This window comes from Macaca mulatta, chromosome 13 (assembly GCF_049350105.2).
Source record: "Macaca mulatta isolate MMU2019108-1 chromosome 13, T2T-MMU8v2.0, whole genome shotgun sequence".
In the NCBI taxonomy this organism is placed as follows: Eukaryota; Metazoa; Chordata; class Mammalia; order Primates; family Cercopithecidae; genus Macaca; species Macaca mulatta.
The window spans coordinates 81,993,377-82,005,903 of NC_133418.1; the positions used below are offsets into that span (position 1 = coordinate 81,993,377).

At 49.8% G+C, this 12,527-nt stretch overlaps 1 protein-coding gene across 1 annotated transcript in view; it reads left to right on the top strand.

Annotated features, from left to right (window-relative positions):
• The window catches only part of HAAO (3-hydroxyanthranilate 3,4-dioxygenase), a 146,878-nt gene that overhangs the window by 72,363 nt on the left and 61,988 nt on the right, over positions 1 to 12,527 (top strand). The gene's annotated exons all lie outside the window — the stretch shown is intronic.

Consider the following 12,527-nt stretch of genomic DNA (forward strand, 5'->3'; position numbering starts at 1 on the left):
TAATAAAATAAAATATTTTTAGCCCTCAGGCAGGGTTACCTGGACTTAGTGGTCATTTATGGAAACAGGTCTCTCATGTGGTCACAGTCAAATGACAGCAGGGTCTAGAGCAAGCTTGTTCAACCTGTGGCCTGTGGGCTGCATGAGACCCTGGACGGCTTTGAATGCAGGCCAACACAAATTCATAAACTTCCTTTTTTTTTTTTTTTTGAGATGGAGCTTCGCTCTTGTTGCCCAGGCTGGAATGCAATGGCGCGATCTCGGCTCTCCTCAACCTCTGCCTCCCGGGTTCAAGTGATTCTCCTGTCTAAGCCTCCCAAGTAGCTGGGATTATAGGCACCCGTCACCACCCCCAGCTAATTTTTGTATTTGTAGTAGAGACAGGGTTTCACCATGTTGGCCAGGTTGGTCTTGAACTCCTGACCTCAGGTCATCCACCCGCCTCAGCCTCTCACAATGCTGGAGTTACAGGAATGAGCCACCATGCCAGGCCTGTAAATTTTCTAAAAACATTATGAGATTGTGTGTGTGCGTGTGATTCTTGTTTTTAGCTCATCGGCTATTGTTAGTATATTTTATGTGTGGCCCAAGACAGTCCTTCTTCTTCCAATGTGGCCCAGGGAAGCCAAAAGACTGGACACCCTTGGTCTAGAGTCAAACGTTGGCTCAACTGGACTGCACATCCAAGATGGCAGCACCTTCTTTCACCTATCTCGGGCCTCAGCTGGGATGGCTGGAACGAGTGGAATCTGGCTGAATCTATTGCTTTCTCCATGTGGCCTTTCCATGTGGCTATCTTGGCTTCCTTATAGTATGACAGTCTCAGAGGAATCGGATTTCTAAGATGATAGCTGGCTTACCCCAAAGCAAGCTTTCTTTTTTTTTTTTTTTTTTTTTTGAGACGGAGTCTCGCTCTGTCGCCCAGGCTGGAGTGCAGTGGCGCAATCTCGGCTCACTGCAAGCTCCGCCTCCCGGGTTCACGCCATTCTCCTGCCTCAGCCTCCCGAGTAGCTGGGACTACAGGCGCCCGCCCCTGCGCCCGGCTAATTTTTTCTATTTTTAGTAGAGACGGGGTTTCACCATGGTCTCGATCTCCTGACCTTGTGATCCGCCCACCTCGGCCTCCCAAAGTGCTGGGATTACAGGCGTGAGCCACCACGCCCGGCCCCCAAAGCAAGCTTTCTAAGAGACCCGGCTGAAAGTCAAAAAGCTTCCCAGGACCTATCCTCAGAAGTCATGCAGCCTCACTGTCACTGCTTTCTGTTGGTCAAAAGCGAGTCACAGAGACAACCCGGATTTAAGAGAGGGGACTACACAAGGTTGGGCATACCAGGCGGGTGAACACGGTGGGGCTATCTTGGAAGACTAGCTGCCACAATGTCTGCCGTCTGAATGAATCACATACCTCCCATGAGCAAAATACACTCACCTTCCAAGACCATTAAGGTATCAACCATGAAGCCTTTAGGTTCAGGCTCCAAATCCAGGACCTCAACCTCTAACTTCGGTCCAGGTGCAAATAAGGCCCTCAGGTGTGGTTCTTTAGAGAGGGTTCCTTTTGCCCTGAAGATCTGTGAGCTAAAGAGACAAGTTATCTTCCCCCATAGCCAACATACAGCAACAAGGTGGGCACAGGATAATGGCAACAGACACTCCCATTCAAAAAGGAGTAGAAATTTGCACAGCGCAATTCCGAAATCAAGTCAAGCACATGTCACCAGTGGCTTTATTAGACCTGGTTCTGCTCTCAGGGAGGGGCTGTCCCTAGCTGTTGGCTTCACACTCAATTATCCTTCCTTCTCCATAAGAAATGACCAGGGCAGCTGGGCACAGTGGCTCATGCCTGTAATCCCAGCACTTTGGGAGGGTGAGGTGGGTGGATCACTTGAGGTCAGGAGTTCGAGACCAGCCTAGCCAACATGGTGAAACCCCGTCTCTACTAAAAATACAAAAATTAGCCAGGTGTGACTGCATACATATGTAATCCCAGCTACTCAGGAGGCTGAGGCAGGAGAATCACTTGAACCCAGGAGGTGGAGGTTGCAGTGAGCCAAAATCGTGAGACTCCGTCTCAAAAAAACAACAACAAAAAAGAAAGAAATGACCAGGGTCTGCTGCATTTTGAACTGTCTCTGACCCTTTCCACCCAACTTGATACAATTCTTTCAAAAACTTGTGGGTTTCTTAAATATCAAATGATAATTTACTCCTTTAGACAATAGCCACACCCCCATTGCTCCCCCAGGAGGCCTTTCTCTACTTTAAGCCACTTGTGAGGTTACTGTGGGATTCTTAGAAGTCCTGTTGTCTAGTAAAGAGGATCTAAGATGTATACCCTGAAGTTTCGTTGCTGGGCGTGGCGGTGTGTACTTGTGGTCCGAGCTGCTCAAGAGGACTCTTTGTACCTGAGAGTCGGAGGCCAGCCTGAACAACATTGCAAGACCCTGTCTCAAGGGGGGAAAAAAATTCTCAGAAGCCCTATTGTCTATCCAAAGGGTCTGCAGAAATAATGCCCTTAAATTTTTCTGAGGTTTTAGTAAAGGGTTTTACAGCCACACCCTTGATTTCACATTTAACCAAGGCCACAATTTACGGGTAGTACCCTAAATTTTATCTTTGCTCTGAGACCATTTCTTATTTTGAGAGCCTTTTACTGGCTGGAACAACAGTCCTGGGCTCTTTGTATTTCCACAATTATGCCCAAAACCTAAATAGTTCCTTCTTTAGTTCATCTCTATCTCTTCCTTCTTTATTGACTTATTCATTTATTTTGAGACAGAGCCTCCCTCTGTCACCCAGGCTGGAGTGCAGTTGTGCGATCTCAGCTCACTGCAACCTCCACCTCCCGGGTTCAAGTGATTTTCCTGCCTCAGTCTCCTGAGTAGCTGGGATTATAGGCGCGTGCCACCACACCCAGCTAATTTTTTATATTTTTGCTAGGGATGGGGTTTCACCATGTTGGCCAGGCTGGTCTCCAACTCCTGACCTCAAGTGATCTGCCCACCTCAGCCTCTCAAAGTGCTGGGATTACAGGCGTGAGCCACCACACCCAGCCTCTTCCTATTTTATCAGAGTCAGGTGAAAGAAGCTAATTATTAAATATCACTTTCAAAAGCTCCACCTGGAAATCGCCCTCGCCAGATCCCCAAGTTCATTGGGTGCCCTTTTCTACGTCCACATCATTGCAGGTGAGGGACTCACTCAACCCTTCTACCAGTGCCTCTCCCAGGCCTTTTGTTCTCCAGCCTCCAATACATTTCCTCACTCTGTCTCAAGATTTCAGTACACCACAGGTTTTAGGTTTTTCTTACAACACACCACTTCCAGCACTGTGGTCCTAGCCTTCCAAAGAAGGCCCCAGTGAACAAGACCTCCTGGTATTTATGCCTTGTGTGGTCCTCCCACAGCAAATCTGGGCTGGCCTGTGACTCATCTAACAAATACAATGCAGTGGAAGTAGTTGCATAACTTTTGGATGGACCCTTTAGGAGGGCTGGCAGCTTTCTCTTCCTCCCTTTTAAATGACTCATTTCTGTGAGTCCTGAGCACCAGCCATGTAAGAAGTCCAGCTACCCCCTTGGAGTGACCAGAAACTCTACTGGAGAGAGAAGGCCAGAAATTACATACAGAGGGAGAAAGGAGCAGATGTCCCTGCCTCCCAGCTGAGCCTCCTAATGATCCAGGCCTCATCCACCACTCAACCACAGCCGCACGAGAATTCCCAAGCACGGGCAGCAGAAAAGCTGCTCAGCTAAACCCAGCCAAGCCACAGAAACACGCGATAATCAAATGTTGGTGGTTCTCAGCCCCTAAGTTTTGGGGCAGTTTGTTATGTAGCACAGATGACTGAAACAACTCTGACACAAGCTCATTTTCTCTTTTACCCTGTAGGTCAGCACTGTCACTGGAATACAAATGATGAGTTTGCTATTATAAAAACATGATTACTAATTTTGCTGAAGTTAAGGCAAAGAAATGAATTCTAGAGAGTAAATATACACTAACTTATGAACTGTAATAAATGTCTATTCCTCACCTAAACATCACTGGCTTATCCACAGAATTTAAGAGGGGGACCATACAAGGTTGGGCATACTAGGGGTGTGAACACGGGGGGTCTATCTTGAAAGACTAGCTGCCATAATGTCTGCCCTCTGCTTCCCGTGAATCACATACCTCCCACGTGCAAAACACACTCACCGTCCAAGACCATTAAGGTATCAGCCATGAAGCCTTCAGGCTCAGAATCCAAATCCAGGACCTCAACCTCTAACTTAGGTCCGGGTGCAAATAAGGCCCCTCAGGTGTGGTTCTTTAGAGAGGGTTCCTTTTGCCCTGAAGATCTGTGACCTAGAGAGACAAGTTATCTTCCCCCATAGCCAACATACAGCAACAAGGCAGGCACAGGATAACGGCAACAGACACTCCCATTCTATTGGGAATCCCCTGAGGGGCTTCATTATAACTACATTCAGTTGTCTTCAATATTGTGCAGACTTGCAGTCATATAAAAATTATAATTCGGCCAGGCGCGGTGGCTCACACCCATAATCCCAACACTTTGGGAGGCCGAGGCGGGCAGATCACGAGGTCAAGAGGTCGAGACCATCCTGGCCAACATGGTGAAACCCCATTTCTACTAAAAATACAAAAATTAGCTGGATGTGGGGGTGCACGTCTGTAATCCAGCTACTCAGGAGGCTGAGGCAGGAGAATCACTTGAACTTGGGAGGCGGAGGTTGCAGTGAGCCAAGATGGTGCCACTGCACTCCAGCCTGGGCAACAAAGCAAGACTCCATCTCAAAAAAAAAAAAATTATAACTCATGTTCATGTGTATTTTCAACATGCTCATTTTGAAGGTGAATTTGTCAAGGTTGAAGGATAGAACATATTTTATTTAAGTTTGTCAGCTTGATTTATAACTTTAACTCTCCATACATACAGCCTGTGGGCCTCCATTTAGACTCCTCTTTAGGGGTGGATGTCAGTAGAATGAGTGTCTGACCAAGACAAGGGCTGGAAGAACTGCAGCAGCCAGAAGAGAAGATGGGCACTTACCAGGACCAGAAGGAACACCTGGGCAAGCACATCAGCGACGCGCAGAGGAGCAGGGCTGGGGCGGGGTACTGGGAGTCCCGCCCGTCATCTGTGGGGCAGCTCACTCTAGCTTCTCCCGGTGCTCCCTAAGCCTGGCCTCAGGTCAAAGTCCACATGCAGCCCAGTGTCCACTCAGCCAGAGGCCATCGTAAGCCATCAAGGTGACCCCCGGGGCTGCAAGCTTTGGCTGCACCTCCTTGCCCTCCCCTTTGTGCACAGACCTGTCCCCCAGGCCCCAGGAAGCCCAGAGGACTTCCCAGTTGGGCCCACCTCAAAGCCTCCAGCGAGGGACACCTGGCCCTGGGATTAAGGTGAGGAACAACAACTAGAATTAGGAAAGCACAAAGAAATTAAGATGAACCATCCACAGGCACTGGCACAGTGGCTCACACCAGTAATGCCAGTACTTTAGGGAACCGAGATAAGGCGATTACTTGAGCCTAAGGAGTTCAAGACCAGCCTGGGCAACATAGTGAGACTCCCCATCTCTATTTAAAAGAAATTTTTTTTTTTAGAGAGTCTCACTCTGTCACCCAGGCTGGAGTGCAGTGGCACAATCTCTGCTCCCTGCAACCTCTGCCTCCGGGTTCAAGAGATTCTCCTGCCTCAGCCTCCTAAATAGCTGGTATTACAGGCACGCACCATCATACCTGGCTAATTTTTGTATTTTTAGTAGAGAGAGGGTTTCACCATGTTGGTCAGGCTGGTCTCGAACTCCTGACCTTGTGATCCGCCCGCCTCGGCCTCCCAAAGTGCTGGGGTTACAGGCGTGAGCCTCCACACCCCATCAAAAAAATTTTTTTAAGCCAGTTGAGGTGGTGCACATCTGTGGTTCCAGCTACTTGGGAGGTTGAAGCAGGAGGATGGCTCAAGCCCAGAAGATCCAGGCTACAGTAACCAGTGATCATGCCACCGTAGTCCAGCCTGGGCAACAGAGCAAGACCTTTTCTCAAAAAAATAATAATAATAATAAAAATAAAAATAAATCCATCCACAGGCACTATCCAGCACTCACAGAGAACAAGCAGGTGGGGAAATGACCAGGGGTCCTGAAACCCTCAGACAAGGCCAAAACTTGATTTAGCCACTAGCGGTAAAGACAGAGCTGGCCTCCCCGACAAGTCCTTCAAAAGAGTGGGGGCTATTAACCTGACACCTGGACAGGTACAGAATCAGAGCTGTTTGGAAGCCCACTCACCAAGAGAAAACACTATCACATTCGACCAGTTAATCTGAACGCTAGGAGTTTCTGCAGGGCTCAGACAGAGCCTCTGGCTCCGCATGGGTGTGCAAGGATCCCATGTCAGTCTTGTGACCATGGAAGTGCATCTGCTTATAGGTGGGAGATTTCTTTATGCCTGGGTGAAGGTCTGTGACTGAGCCTGTGTGGAAGGCAGTGGGTGTCTGTGAGCAGAATCGCCACTGGTTGCATGTGCAGGCTCCCAGGCCTGACTGCCTGGCCTTGAATCCGAAGTCTACCAATCACTAGCTTTGTGACCTTGAGTTGACCTCTATGTGACTCAATTGACCTCTATGTGGTGGTAAATAACCATACCTGTCTCATGCAGTTGTGGCAAGGATGAAATTACATAATCCTTTCTATAGTGTTAGAACAATGCCCGTGACATAGTAAATTTCCAATAGGTGTTAGCTATAATTATGATGTGTGACTGTGTATATCTGCATCTGCAAGTGTAAATTCAAGTGTATCTAGTAAAGGTTTAGGGGTGTCTTTGTCTTTGTTTATGAAGATACACTCATCTAGGTGTCTGTGTCTGTGTTTCTGTGTGTCCAGTGATAAGAACAACTGGCATCTACTGAGTGCCTTCTATGTCAGGCAGTAAGTTCTACAGGTATTCACATGGAAACATACACATACGTGGATATAAATGGCAAGCACACATCCAGCCTGATTTACTATATCATAGGCATTGTTCTAACACTATAAATAGGATTAAGTTTGGGAGGCCGAGGTGGACATGTTACCGGGGGGTCCTTGCTCCCAGAGCTCCCAAGATGGTGGCGGGCCGCTTCCAAAATGTCTGCGGGCTGCTTCCAAGATGGCGGCAAGCCTCACGTTCTCTGACCTGGGGTTCTTGGCCTCACAGATTCCAAGGAATGGAATCTTGGGCCATGCAGTGAGTGTTATAGCTCTATTAGAAGCCATGGGTTACAGAAGAGAACAGTGGAACCCAGTGAGGAGTGTTCAGCTCGATTAGGACGAACCCAGGCACTTAGCCCTGCAGGAACAATGGCAAGCCTTTAGCCCACTCGGGAGCGGAAATGGGCGCCTCACTGGATGAGGAGCACAACGGACACCCTGCCAGATCTGGAGGGATGGAAGTCAGTGGCGGGTCTGCGACAGTGGCAAACAGCAGTGGTGGACGCTGAGCAAAAGCTCAACTTGTGCCATAACAAACACCGACCAGAAGAGAGTGCAGTTGCAAGATTTAATAGAGTGAAAACAGAGCTCCTGTACAAAGGGAGGGGACCCAAAGAGGATAGCCTGCTGCCTGCTCCAGTGCCTGGGTTTATATCCTGATCACTGTCCCTCCCGCTGTGCTCTCAGATGATAGATGATTGACTATTTCTTTATCTCCTGCTTTTCCCTAATTAGCATTCTAGTGAGCTCTCTTTACTACCTGATTGGTCAGTGTGAGCTAAGTTGCAAGCCCTGAGTGTAAAGGTGGATGCGGTCACCTTCCCAGCTGGGCTTAGGGATTCTTAGTCGGCCTAGGAAATCCAGCTAGTCCTGTCTCTCAGACAGATCACCTGAGGTCAGGGGTTCGAGACCAGCCTGGCCAACACGGCGAAACCCTGTCTCTACTAAAAATACAAAAATTAGCTGGACATGGTGGCAGGCATCTATAATCCCAGCTACTTGGGAAGCTGAGGCAGGAGAATTACTTGAACCAGGGAGACGGAGGTTGCAGTGAGCTGAGATCGTGCCACTGCACTCCAGCGTGGGTGACAGAGCCTAACTTCATCTCAAAAAAAATGATTAAGTAATTTCATCCTTGCAACAACTACATGAGGTAGGTATGGTTATTTACCCCACATGGTATGAGGTAGGTATGGTTATTTACCCCACCCCACCCCCATATCCAGACGCATGTGCCAGTGAGTACCTGTAAGTCTGGTCATCTGCCTCAGCCCTGCCCAGTAAGACTCCCTTCCTGAGGGAGTAACGTGAGGGAAAGCAGTGAATGAAACCCACCACCAGCCCCTTGCCCAGGTTCCCTATTGGCTTGAATTGCCCATGTTACATTTCCTCCCGTAGGAAAGAACAAATGAGGAGCCTGGACAAAAGCCCACCAATGACAGCCTTCCTTTCATCCTATGAATTGGTCTTGCCTTGGCCCTGGGCTAAGAGCCTCCTTTTGAGAGTCCTTGAGCTCTGCAGGGGTTCCTACTAGGCCAGGCCATTACATAGGGGTGTTATTTTTTTTCTTCTCTTTTTTTTTTTTTTTTTTTTTTTGCTGAGTGGCATCTGCTTCTGACTCATGGCATATCCTCTCTGGGAAGGACAGAGCCTAACACCAGCAAGATAGTGAGTTCTCCTTGTGGATGAACCCCCCATGTTTTATGTGTTATGTCTTCTCTGGTTGCATTAGCCAATGTTGGTAACATTTGAAGCTTAAAAGGATGATATTTGAAAAATTTTGGGCCAGGCACGATGACTCACACCTGGAATCCCGGCACTTTGGGAAGCTGAGGCAAGGGGATTGCTTGAGGAGTTCAAGACCAGCCTGGGCAGCACAGCAAGACCCCATCTATTAAAAAAAAAATTAGGCCGGGCACGGTGGCTCAAGCCTGTAATCCCAGCACTTTGGGAGGCCGAGACGGGCGGATCACGAGGTCAGGAGATCGAGACCATCCTGGCTAACACGGTGAAACCCCGTCTCTACTAAAAATACAAAAAAAACTAGCCGGGTGCGGTGGCGGGCGCCTGTAGTCCCAGCTACTCAGGAGGGTGAGGCAGGAGAATGGCGTGAACCCGGGAGGCGGAGCTTGCAGTGAGCCGAGATCTGGCCACCGCACTCCAGCCTGGGTGACAGAGCAAGACTCCGCCTCAAAAAAAAAAAAAATTAGAAAAGTTAGCCAGGTGTGGTGGCACACACCTGTAGTCCCAGCAACTCAGAGGCTGAGGTAGGAGGAGCACTTGAGTCCACGCATTCGAGGTTACAGTGAGCTATGATTGCACCCCTGTACTCCAGCCTGGGCAATAGAATGATACCCTGTCTCTTAAAAAATAATAATAATTCTGTTGCCCGGCTGGAGTGTAGTGCTTTTCTCTTTTGCCTTGATGGGTACATGATCTTCATCTTCATTGGCCTGAGGCATGCATCTCTGCTTAAAGAGAAACCGGGATTAATGTTTGATATAGACAGAATGCACAGAAGAAAAAATGTGGTGATGTTTGGCATTTGACATGCAAAATAGGATTATGCTGCAGATCAAAAGTCTTCTAAAGCAGGCTCTTCTCTTGAGAGCATGTTTCCTGGATTCTCTCATCCCTCTCCTTGGGTGTGGCCCTGGAGTTTTATGTAATGGATGACTGAGCAAGAAGAGGAAGAGTGTTGGTCCCCTCCTTCCTGCCCAGGGGATGGTACGAAGGGGATTAGAAGGATAACAAACAAGCAGAGCCAAGCATTGGCCCACTCACCCCTCCCCAAGAGAAAGAAGCCCTTGTCCCCAACTCACACTGGAACTCTGGGAAGAAGTGGCATCCCAGGCAGCTGCAAACTAACCCGGCCTCTGCCTCCAGCACCAGGGCTCCCCGGTAAGGGAGAGGCACCACTGAAGGTCAGCTTTCAAAGCCAACTTCCATTCCTGTGAGCCCGCAGCCCTGCCGGGGCCACGGTGGCACAGCTAGGAGGAGGGGCCCAGGTGCCGGAGGGCGGGCCAGCCAGGGGCGCCACAGGGGCTCTAGTCAGATCAGGAGGGACTGCACCATGAGTTTCATAAACTCAGCTTCTAGTATGATCAGTGTCCCCAGAAGGGGACCTTGCTGGGTCCAGAGGACACCACAGCCCAGGATCCCAACTCATGCCTCCTACCAGATGCCAGACAAGCTGCCCTTGTCTGTCTACAACACCCCAACAGCACCACACTGGGAGAAGCTGGGGAAAGCAGTCTGAGAACTAAGCATTTTATCCAAGAGAAATTAATAAGATCACTTAACAAGACCGGCTAAACTCTCTGGCCCCAGGTGGTTTAAATCAAGTTGAAAATTTCATTGCTTTTCTCACTTATCATCAGGCAGGGGTTGGAAGAAAAGCCAGATTCATTATAGACTCATAAATAAGGAAATTACCTTTTTTCTGCACAAATAAATTACAGAGTGAATTAAGTTTTCAACCCTGTTGCACACACAAAAATAGAGGAGTTCCTGCTGTCCCACTGCAATGCCGGCTGACTTTTCCAACCAAAGACAAGGGCCCAAGCCTTCTGGATCCCCAGTTCCCTCCTCCAGGTGGTGGGGAACACAGCTGTGGCAGAGAGAGGTAAGGTCCCCCTTGAGCCTGAGTGGTCACATTAGCCCTCTTGGGCTCACGCTCCAGGTCCTGCCCTCCTGGCTTACCTGTGTGTGTTTTTTTTTTTTTTTTTTTTTTTTTGAGGGGAGGAATGAGGTTTTCATTCTCTTTCCAGGCCCTTCCCATTCAGGGCATTTCAGATCCCTCCTTCTCCTGACCCCTGAATTGAATTGGGTGAAGAATGGTCCCCTGCCCTACAAGCTGCATGTCTGGGAGAGGCCGGAGGTGGAGCCGGCACATGCAAAAGCAATGCTGCCACCTGCTGGCGCCACGAAGAGACACAGCCCAGGTGGGCAACCAAACCCCATTAGGCCTGGAGGAACTGCACCAGGATGTCTTGCAGCTGAATGGTTTCTTTTTCCAATGCAGCTTCTCACCTCTTCCTTCATTTAGTCATCCAGTATGCTGGCTGGAACAAGAACATCATCCCATTTTATGGACGAGACAACTGACACCCACGAAAGGGCAGAATGCTGATGACCTCACATGTGTGGGGATGGCTTGAAGGCAACCCTTAGTCTCCTGCCTCCCAGCCAACAGCTGTGTCCCCTCCTCAGTGCTCAGATGAGGTGTCCCAGAAGTCGAGGGACCCCTATGAACAAGGTTTACAGGGCCATCCCCAACATCCAGGGAGGCAGAGTGAGGGAGGAGGGCACCAGGCAGTAATGCCCACTCTGCAGCTGGCTCAAGGCTGCAGGAGTTGCTGTGTACAGCAACTCCGTTTCCCAAGGGTTCACATACCTTCCGCACAGATTTTGTATTTTTTGTAGAGAAGTGGGTTTGTCCTGTTGCCCAGGCTGGTCTCGAACCCCTCGGCACAAGTGTGATGTTGCTTTTCGATAAGGATCTGGAAGAGCCGAGTCCTGGCCTAGGCCCGTAAATGAGTCGTAACCTACAAAACAGACGGTGAAAGAGGCAAGAATCATTTTCCCAAATGGCAACTGCAGGCGGAGTATGTGGGGGGACCTCACAGAGATGTGTGGTCAGCAGGTGTGTGATGACCGGGACGCATCCTCTCCCGCTGGGTGCTCAGCACCCAACTCTCTCATTTGCTCCTGGCTCTTCCAGCCCAGGCCTTCACTTGGCAGAAACAGCCTGGAGGACAGAAAAAGTGTCTCCTCTCTGCCCGAGACCCCTCCCACCTGCACAGACCATGGGGGAGCAGCTCTTCCCTTTTCCCGGCGTAGGAGATGACTGGGCCGGTGGGAAATCCCATTATTCCTCGGCAGCGGTCCATGTCCCTCCTGACAGCGGTCAGCGGTCACCCTCACTATCAGGACTCTGCATTGTCCCAAGCCTCCTCCTCTCCAGACCTCCTTCGCACCTCTCCCCTCTCTTCTTGTCCTGGTAGGGTCCAGGAAAGGCTGAAAGCTACAGATAGGCCCCACGTTGCCCCGCAGGCTGCGGATGAAATCGCCGTCGGAGGCTGGTCCTGTGGCCGGCCCTGCCTGGCTCTGGAGCAAAGTGAGACTTCTATGGCAGAGCCGCAGCGCCACCGTGTGGTAGAAATCCGTCTGCACGGCCAGAAACGGCGGCTCAGAGCGGGCCCACAGAAATCCTTACAATAAATAGTTCACTGTCGAGGCCGGTGCTAGCGACACGGGAGTGGTAAATGCACCCCCTTGATGTTCTCGGTGTTTGGGTCTTGGCTGTGACGGTGGGAAAAGAAAATGGCCTTGCTGTGCTACAACCGGGGCTGCGGTCAGCCCTTCGATCCTGGACCAATTCTGATGACGCTTGCACATGCCACCCAGGTGTTCCAATCTTTCACGATGCATTAAAGGGTTGGTCTTGATGTAAGAGAAGAACAACTGATTTGTCTGATTTCTTAAGCATTGTAGGCTGTGCAAAAGGTAGACCTAATAGTGAGAAGCCGCCTGAGCCAGTCAAAC